This window comes from Triticum dicoccoides, chromosome 4A (assembly GCF_002162155.2).
Source record: "Triticum dicoccoides isolate Atlit2015 ecotype Zavitan chromosome 4A, WEW_v2.0, whole genome shotgun sequence".
Taxonomy (NCBI): domain Eukaryota; kingdom Viridiplantae; phylum Streptophyta; class Magnoliopsida; order Poales; family Poaceae; genus Triticum; species Triticum dicoccoides.
The window spans coordinates 111,957,171-111,966,040 of record NC_041386.1 but is presented as its reverse complement, the minus strand read 5'-3'; positions in this window follow the sequence as shown (position 1 = coordinate 111,966,040).

The following is an 8,870-nucleotide window of genomic DNA, read 5'->3' as shown; positions in this document are numbered from 1 at the left end:
TAGGTGAGTGTACGGATCCGAACTCCGATAGAGCCAGTTTCCGATTTTTAAACTGTCCGTCACCTATTTTTTAAAGGATATCGAAAGAGGAAATAAAAAAGGAAAATAAATAATTATATATAGAAAAAGTTACCGGAGTGCTCGCAGGCTTGTCCATATTGTGCTTCCACCGATGCCCATGGTATCTTGAGTGTGTAATGATGTATGCACGGTACAAACTTTGTAGGTGTACGGAGTGGGCGGCGGAAGCCGGGCCGCTATTTCCATTCTAGGGGTAGTTGACCCTCGGATGGAGACTGCTTCAGACCTCCGGTTTTTCATTGGTGAACCTTTCCGTCATCCCTGTCGCTTGGCGGCTTCCTTCCCCTGTGTTCGGCGTTGAGCTTGCTGGCCTGTTTAAAGACCCAGCAGTTTCTGTTGTTATGATTAGCTGGTTTATCGGGGTGGCCGTGAATCTGGCAGGGTCGGTCCAAAATCCTGTCTAGGTTGGATGGTTCATCTCGATTCGCCTTGGATGCCTTCTTCCGCTGGCCGGGCTTGGGGTTGCTGAATCCGGCATTGATTGTTGTGTCGCTTGATCTTTCATTATCATTGTGACTGTTGTTTTTGCTTCCCCATGGCTTGCCGTTGGTGTCTCGGATTTCGGAGGTGCCCTGGTTGTTGGCGCTATTGCTTCTACGAGCGAGCCAGCTATCTTCTGTCGCGCAAAAGCGAGTCATCAGAGCAGTGAGAGTTGTCATGGATTTAGGTCCTTCTTGGACGAGGTGGCGTGCGAGCCATTCGTCCCGGATGCTGTGTCTGAAAGCCGTGAGGGCTTCCGCGTCCGGACAGTCGATGATTTGTTATTTTTGACTAAGAATCGGGTACAGAGCTCCCTGGATGATTCGCCGGGCTGTTGGACAATGTGACTTAGGTCATCGGCATCCGGTGGCCGGATAGGTGTTCCTCGGAAGTTATCGAGGAAGGCCTCTTCCAAGTCCCTCCAGCTGCCTATGGAATTTTCAGGCAGGCTGTTTAACCAGTACCGAGCTGGTCCTTTTTGTTTTAGTGGGAGGTATTTCATGGCGTGGAGGTCGTCTCCACGGGCCATATGGATGTGGAGGATGAAATCTTCTATCCATACTGCGAGATCGGTTGTCCCATCGTATGATTCAATATTGACGGGTTTGAATCCTTCGGGGAATTCATGATCCATTACTTCATCAGTGAAGCAAAGCAGGTGTGCGGCACCTCTATGTTGGGCCACACTGCGGCGTAACTCCGAAGGAGTCCCATTGCAGTTTTCGGCCTGGTTGCGATGAGGTGTGACACGTCCGAATAGGTAGCCATTGTTGCGTGTCGAAGCATGTTTTCATGATCCGTAGATCGGTCTTGCACTTCCTGCTCTATTGTCCCAGTCCCTCTGCATGTTATCTGGGTAATCGTGGCCTGCATTGTTCTTTCCTTTACGGTGAGGTGGGGCGGTCTGGTGTTCGGCTTGAGTTGCCTTTTTATCCGGACAGAGTTGCCGCCGACCTGCCGTGTTGTGTGGCGATGGTATGGGCTCCAATGCCCCGTCATCGGACTGGTAGAGCGATCTGTGCTTTGGGTAGCTTTTGGCTAGGCCACTGAGGCCATATTCTTCGGCGACGAGGACTTCGGTCCATCAGTCATTGAGTAGGTCTTGGTAAGATTGAAGCTGCTGCTGCTTCTTTTTCAGGCTCCTTGCCATAGCTATCAGCCTGCGCTTGAAGTGCTCCTGTTCGAGGGGCTCTTCGGGTACGATGAAGTCTTCTTCGTCGAGGCTTTCCTCATCTTCAGTGAGCGGAAGGTAGTTGTCGTCCTCCGATCCGTCGCTGGGCAGGGCCTGTTCGTCAGGGCTGGCTTGCCTGCTTTCCTGTTCCTCCTGCTCAAATGTTGCTTCCACAGGGTCTTCATTGCTTTCGGCGCCGTCCGGAGTACTATTTTCTCTAGTGCCATTGTTGCTGCGGTGTGACTTGGGGCGCCGGAACTTAGACTGTGACTCAGGAGTTTTAACTGGATCTCCCTTGTCTTTGCCGCAAGGCTTTTTAAGTGTATCGATCATGTACACGTCATGTGAAGGGGTGGCCGTCTTGCGTCCGAAGACTGGTGGATCTTGGCCTTGCTCCTTATCTGCATCGTCGTCTGGACCGTCAATGTCTGCGGAGCCAGGAGTGGACATGTCAGTTAAGTCCTCGACAGTGGCTATGAAGTGGGTGGCGGGTGGGAAACAAAATTCTCTGTCGTCAGCCCCTAGTTTGAACCGGACATAGTTCGGCTACGAGTCTCCCGTGAATGATAGGTTCTTTAAAGAGTTTAACACATCGCCCAAAGGTGAGTGCTGAAACGTCTGCGGCATCGAATCCAAAGATCGATAACCGATCTAGCTCGGTGTCCGCAAGCGTATATGGTCCGGAATTTATAGCCGGAGATGAATCCAGAGTTCCATTGACGCAGATATCGCGGGGTGACGAGTCCGTGTGCGGCTCCAAGGCCGCGGACTCTGTGGCTTCGGATGGCACGATCTGCTCTGGTTCTAAAGCCATTGCAGCAACAGGGACCATCTCCTGGATGTCATGACAGATTTAAGTCATGTTCCTTGGAGCGAGGGGGAACGATCGCTGCGGTTTGAAATCCATTGAAGATCAAGTCTCCACGGATATCCGCGACATAGTTCAAGCTTCCAAATCTGACCTGGTAGCCAGGGGCGTAGCTATCGATCTGCTCCATATGGCCGAGCGAGTTGGCCCACAGTACGAAGCCGCCGAACACGAAAATCTGTCTGAGGAGGAAGGTTTCTCCTTGGACAATGTCGCTATAGACGGTTGAAGGGGACATTGAACCTTTCGTTGATGGCACAGTGGAACTCTCAATGAAAGCACTAATGTCGGTGCCAAAACCGGCGGATCTCGGGTAGGGGGTCCCAAACTGTGCGTCTAGGATCGATGGTAACAGGAGACAGGGGACACAATGTTTACCCAGGTTCGGGTCCTCTCTATGGAGGTAATACCCTACGTCCTTCTTGATTGATATTGATGAATATGGGTGTTACAAGAGTTGATCTACCACGAGATCGTGATGGCTAAACCCTAGAAGACTAGCCTATATGACTATGGTAATGAATGTATCCTTTCCGGACTATCCCCTCCGGTTTATATAGACACCGAGGGGATCTAGGGTTTACATAGAGTCGGTTACATAAGAAGGAATCTTCATAGTCGGTCGCCAAGCTTGCCTTCCACGCCAAGGAGAGTCCAATCCCGACACAGGTATAGTCTTCGGTCTTCATCTCTTCACAGCCCATCAGTCCGGCCCATGGATTACAGGTCGGACGCCCGAGGACCCTGTCGGTGTAAAAACCGGCGGATCTCGGGTAGGGGGTCCCAAACTGTGCGTCTAAGGCGGATGGTAACAGGAGGCAGGGGACACGATGTTTACCCAGGTTCGGGCCCTCTTGATAGAGGTAATACCCTATGTCCTGCTCGATTATTCTTGATGATATGAGTATTACAAGAGTTGATCTACCATGAGATCGGAGAGGCTAAACCCTAGAAGCTAGCCTATGATATGATTGTATGTTGTCCTACAGACTAAAACCCTTCGGTTTATATAGACACCGGAGGGGGCTAAGGTTACACAAGGTCGGTTACAAAGGAGGAGATATCCATATCCGTATTGCCTAGCTTGCCTTCCACGCCAAGTAGAGTCCCATCCGGACAAGGGATGAAGTCTTCAATCTTGTATCTTCATAGTCCAATAGTCCGGCCAAAGGATATAGTCCAGCTGTCCGGAGACCCCCTAATCTAGGACTCCCTCAGTAGCCCCTGAACCAGGCTTCAATGACGATGAGTCCGGCGCGCAGTGTTGTCTTTGGCATTGCAAGGCGGGTTCCTCCTCCGAATACACCATGGAAGAGTTTGAATGCAAGGATAGTGTCCGACCCTGTAAAATAAGTTCCACATACCACCGTAGAGAGAATAATACTTCCATAAATCCAATCTGCTGACATGTTTTGATAGTGTGACATCACTTCATGGCCCGATTATTATTCGAACCGCTTTTCTTAATCAACTCCGCACATATCGCGAGGCGGTTTTTTTTTGATACGTCTTGTCAAAGCAGAGATCATGTTCCCCTTATCACGGGATTCTCATCAATACGGACTAGGGTAACCCAACCGCGCCATCAATTACGGCGCCTGGGGAATAAGCGGTTTTGCCAGGCAAGTGGGGAGACTCATCGCCTCCTCCGCCCTTATAAAAGGGACAAAGATCTATTTTTTTCACCCACGCCTTCTTCCTTCTCGCTTTCCCATTCCCGCACACCCGAGCTCTAGCGCCCAAGCTCGCGTCCTTCTTCTCAAACCACTCCAAGCATGTCTGGAGTAGGAGGCAAGTGGATGGCTTCCTCCGTCACGGAGGAAAACATCAAAAAGTTACGGGAGGCCGGATACCTACCTATGAATATCGCGCACCGGCTGCCGAATGCGGGACAGATCGTCCCAACGCCCGAACCCCATGAGAGGGTAGTTTTCCTTACCCATTTCGTCCGTGGACTGGGGTTTCCTCTCCACCCATTTGTCCGCGGGCTCATGTTCTACTACGGGCTGGATTTCCATTATCTGGCTCCCAACTTCATCCTCAACATCTCGGCGTTTATCGTCGTGTGTGAGGCCTTCCTCTGCATCAGGCCCCACTTCGGCTTATGGATGAAGACCATCAATGTCAAACCGAAGGTGGTGGGAGGCCAGCAAGCAGAATGCGGAGGCGCCATGGTGGGCAAGATGCCTAATGTCACCTGGCTCGAGGGTACCTACGTGGATACCATAAAGGGGTGGCAATCGGGGTGGTTCTACATCACCGAGCCGCGCGACTCCAACTGGGTGGCGCCCCCCAAATTTTGATCCAGAATCCCCACGCGGCTCACCTCCTGGAAAAAGAAGGGCCTGTCCTGGGGTTCTCCGGTAGAGCTGATCAGACTCCAGACCTGCATCCAGAACATGACGAGTAAGAAAATCAAGCTCGTCAACATGGTCCAGGTCATGCTCCTCCGCCAGATCCTTCCATGCCAACAATGTGCATTTGTTTTGTGGGAGTTCGACTCGGCCCAACACCAGACGCTGCGTGAGCTCTACGACATGATGCACGAGGACGTCTGGAGGGTGCTGTTCAAGGGCACCGAGATGCCTCCCTCCCTCACCGAGGACCGAGGACTCAGCGCAAAGTGTCGCACCCATTCGGTAGGCTTTTATATCTCTCAGGGTATTTATGCGCCCTGGTTTAGTTGTGTGCTGGACCTAAGCTTTCATGTCATTAACAGGACTGGATAAAGACAGCGGAGCGGCTTGATTGCCCAGCCCCCTTGCCCGAAGATCCTGCAAACGCTCTTCTAACAAAGATGCTGAATCCGGCACCTTACGAGGTGCCGAAAAAGACGGCCAAGAAGAAGGCCGCAGGGACCCGAAAGGGTCTCCGGCGTAAGATGGTTCTATCGGACTCATCGTCTGATGAGTCCGACGTGCCCTCCTCCTACGGAAACGAGGAGGAGGAGAAAAGCTCCCCCCCCTCGCCGGGGGAGACAAGAAAAGGAAGGCGGCTGAAGGGTCCAAGAAGGGAAAGACCCTCCCTCCGGACTGTGCCAAGGTGGCTGCCGACAGCGGCGATGAGTGGCTACCCAGGGACAAGCCCCTGGTGAAGTCGTAAGTGTCCGGACACCACAATATTTCATGGTACGTTTTATTGTACTGCCTTTGCTCATGCCGAACCCGATTATGCAGTCCGGCCCGAGCTCGTCTCGACTTACCTTCGTCGAGCGGCTCTTTGAGCTCGTCGGATATGAACAGCAGTTCTCCTCCGACGACTTCCACCCCTCGCCCTACGGACAATGCCGAGGCGGTGTCTCAAGAGGCACCGTCCCAAGGGGAGGCGGTCCTGGGGGCGCCTCACGGAGACCTCCCGGACCCTGGGTACCAAGGGAGCGAGGCTCCTACGGGCTTCGAGTTTGGGCCCCAGCCGGACACTGCGTTGGAACCTTCAATGGTTTCGGACTCCGGCAGGCGGTCCCCCATTAAGGGGGGCCAACCATCCGTGCCGGTGTCCTCTGTCCAACCAGAGGCACCAGACAACTTGCTGGAAGCGTTTCACAGCGCTTCCATCGATGAAGAACACCGCACTATCATGAGTGCAGTGGTTAAGAAGGTTCAGTCCGCCAAGAACGGACTGACCGAAGCTTGTGCCAGCCTCCTAATAGGCTTTGAGGTAAGCATTCAAAATATAAAAATATTACCGCATAGATAGTAGCCCCTGATGCTCTGTTTGGCGTTCGCGAAGAAAAGCCGAACAGAGTATCAAATGATAACTCAGGAGTCTAATTATAGTATGTCTATGTGTATGTGCAGGCCTCCCTGCTGGCCACTACCGCATGTACTGCATAGGTCTCTGCGCTGAAGCAGGCCTTGAAGCGGACCGAGGACGAGCTCGGCCTTACCAAGGGGCAACTCGAAGAGAGCAAAGGTAAGATATACCCCAGTTTATATAGGTAAAAAGAAGTTCGTTGTAATGTAATAAGATCATCATGAATTTTTCAGGGGCCACAACCGAGGTGGAGACCCTGAGGAAGGTGTTGTCCGCGGCCGAAGACAAAGTGGCCAAAGAACGTACTAAGAGGGAGAAACAAGAAGCCCGAGTGGGCGAGGTGCAGCAAGAGCTTGAGGCTCTTGCCAAAAAGCACGAGTCCTTGGAGCTTGAATCCAAGATGCGGGAGTCCGAGCTCAAGCAGGCACTTGAAAGCGTCCGGAGCGCCAAGGCCGAAGCCCACAAGGCCCTCCAGGAGATTGATGCGGCAAAGAAGATAGCAGCGGGTAAGGTATTCAATATGCAAAGCAAGCATGTGAAGGAGACTTTCCTTTTTCTTACCCGAGTTCGGAGCTCTCCAGGAGCTTTTGTAGATCTTCCCCGTAGTGTGCTGGATGCCGTAGAGTTTTACTGGGCTGAGGAGGGGAGATCAGCGGAGAAGTTGTTCTGGTCTTAGTATACTGGGACCGAACACCCCGTGTGCTTGAGCGACCAGCTGAAGTAGTTGGTCGAACTTCACAAGGCGGCCGGACAGGCCATGAGGGGCCTTATAGTCCGGATGTGGCCTAGCGAGCCCCTGTCCGGCAGCTACTTCGGTCTGGTGAGGCGGCTGGGGGAAGCCTGCCCACGGCTTGAAGTCATCAAGCGATCCATCTGCATCGAAGGTGCGCACTGAGCTTTTGCCCGGGCGAAGGTGCACTGGGCGAAGCTGGACACCGTGAAGCTTGTGAAGGAGGGGCCGCCGGAGGGCAAGGAGCACCGCTGCCCCGAGAATTACTATGAGAGTGTCCTGAAGGGTTCCCGCTTAGTGGCAGATTAGTGTGCCAAGGATGTAATTTTTGAATGAACATGCCCATGTGATCCTGTAATATGAAACGAGTTCTTTTGCGCCATGTGACGCTTTCTTAATTTAAAATATTACCTTCTGTGCGGTCGTTTATAAAATCTGAGAGTTGGCCAGTCGTCGGCTTCTGCCCCCATGTAACTAGTACTGGGGTTTTGGGGTAAATCTGAACACTCTTTATCCCAATTTTGGGCCCTTCAAGGGAGGTGCTCAGCGCAACGAACCAGGCAATCGGACTATAATGCTTTAACACTCTCACTTAGCCATAGAAGTCTATGATTTTAAATTTTTGGTGAAGCCCCTGGTATTCGGAAGCCTCACCCTGGACCGCATCGCTGGCGATGATCGAAGGAGCCATCGAGCCTTATGGTGATGACACAGTGGAATTCTCAATGAAAGCACCAATGTCAGTGTCAAAACCGGCGGATCTCGGGTAGGGGGTCCCGAACTGTGCGTCTAAGGCGGATGGTAACGGGAGGCAGGGGACACGATGTTTACCCAGGTTTGGGCCCTCTTGATAGAGGTAATACCCTACGTCCTGCTCGATTATTCTTGATGATATGAGTATTACAAGAGTTGATCTACCACGAGATCGGAGAGGCTAAACCCTAGAAGCTAGCCTATGGTATGATTGTATGTTGTCCTATGGACTAAAACCCTCCGGTTTATATAGACACTGGAGGGGGCTAGGGTTACACAAGGTCGGTTACAAAGGAGGAGATATCCATATCCATATTGCCTAGCTTGCCTTCCACGGCAAGTAGAGTCCCATCCGGACACGGGACGAAGTCTTCAATCTTGTATCTTCATAGTCCAACAGTCCGGCCAAAGGATATAGTCCAGCTGTCCGGAGACCCCCTAATCCAGGACTCCCTCAGACCCCTTAGTCCAGGACTCCCTCACCTATCTATTATGTCATTTCCGTAGCCATTCCGAGATATATTTCCATGCAACTTTCCACCGTTCCGTTTATTATGACACGCATCATCATTATCATATTGCCTTGCATGATCATGTAGTTGACATCGTATTTGTGGCAAAGCCATCGTTTATAATTCTTTCATACATGTCACTCATGAGTCATTGCGCATCCCAGTACACCGCTGGAGGCATTCATATAGAGTCATATCTTGTTCTAGTATCGAGTTATAATCATTGAGTTGTAAATAAATAGAAGCGTGATGATCATCATTAATAGAGCATTGTCCCAAAAAAAGAAAAAAAGAAAAAGGCCCAAAAAAGGGGCAATGCTACTATCCTTTTTCCACACTTGTGCTTCAAAGTAGAACCATGATCTTTATGATAGAGAGCCTCTTGTTTTGTCATTTTCAAATACTAGTGGGTATTTTTCATTATAGAACTTGGCTTGTATATTCCAACAATGGGCCTCCTCAAGTGCCCTAGGTCTTCGTGAACAAGCAAGTTGGATGCACACCCACTTAGTTTCTTTTGTT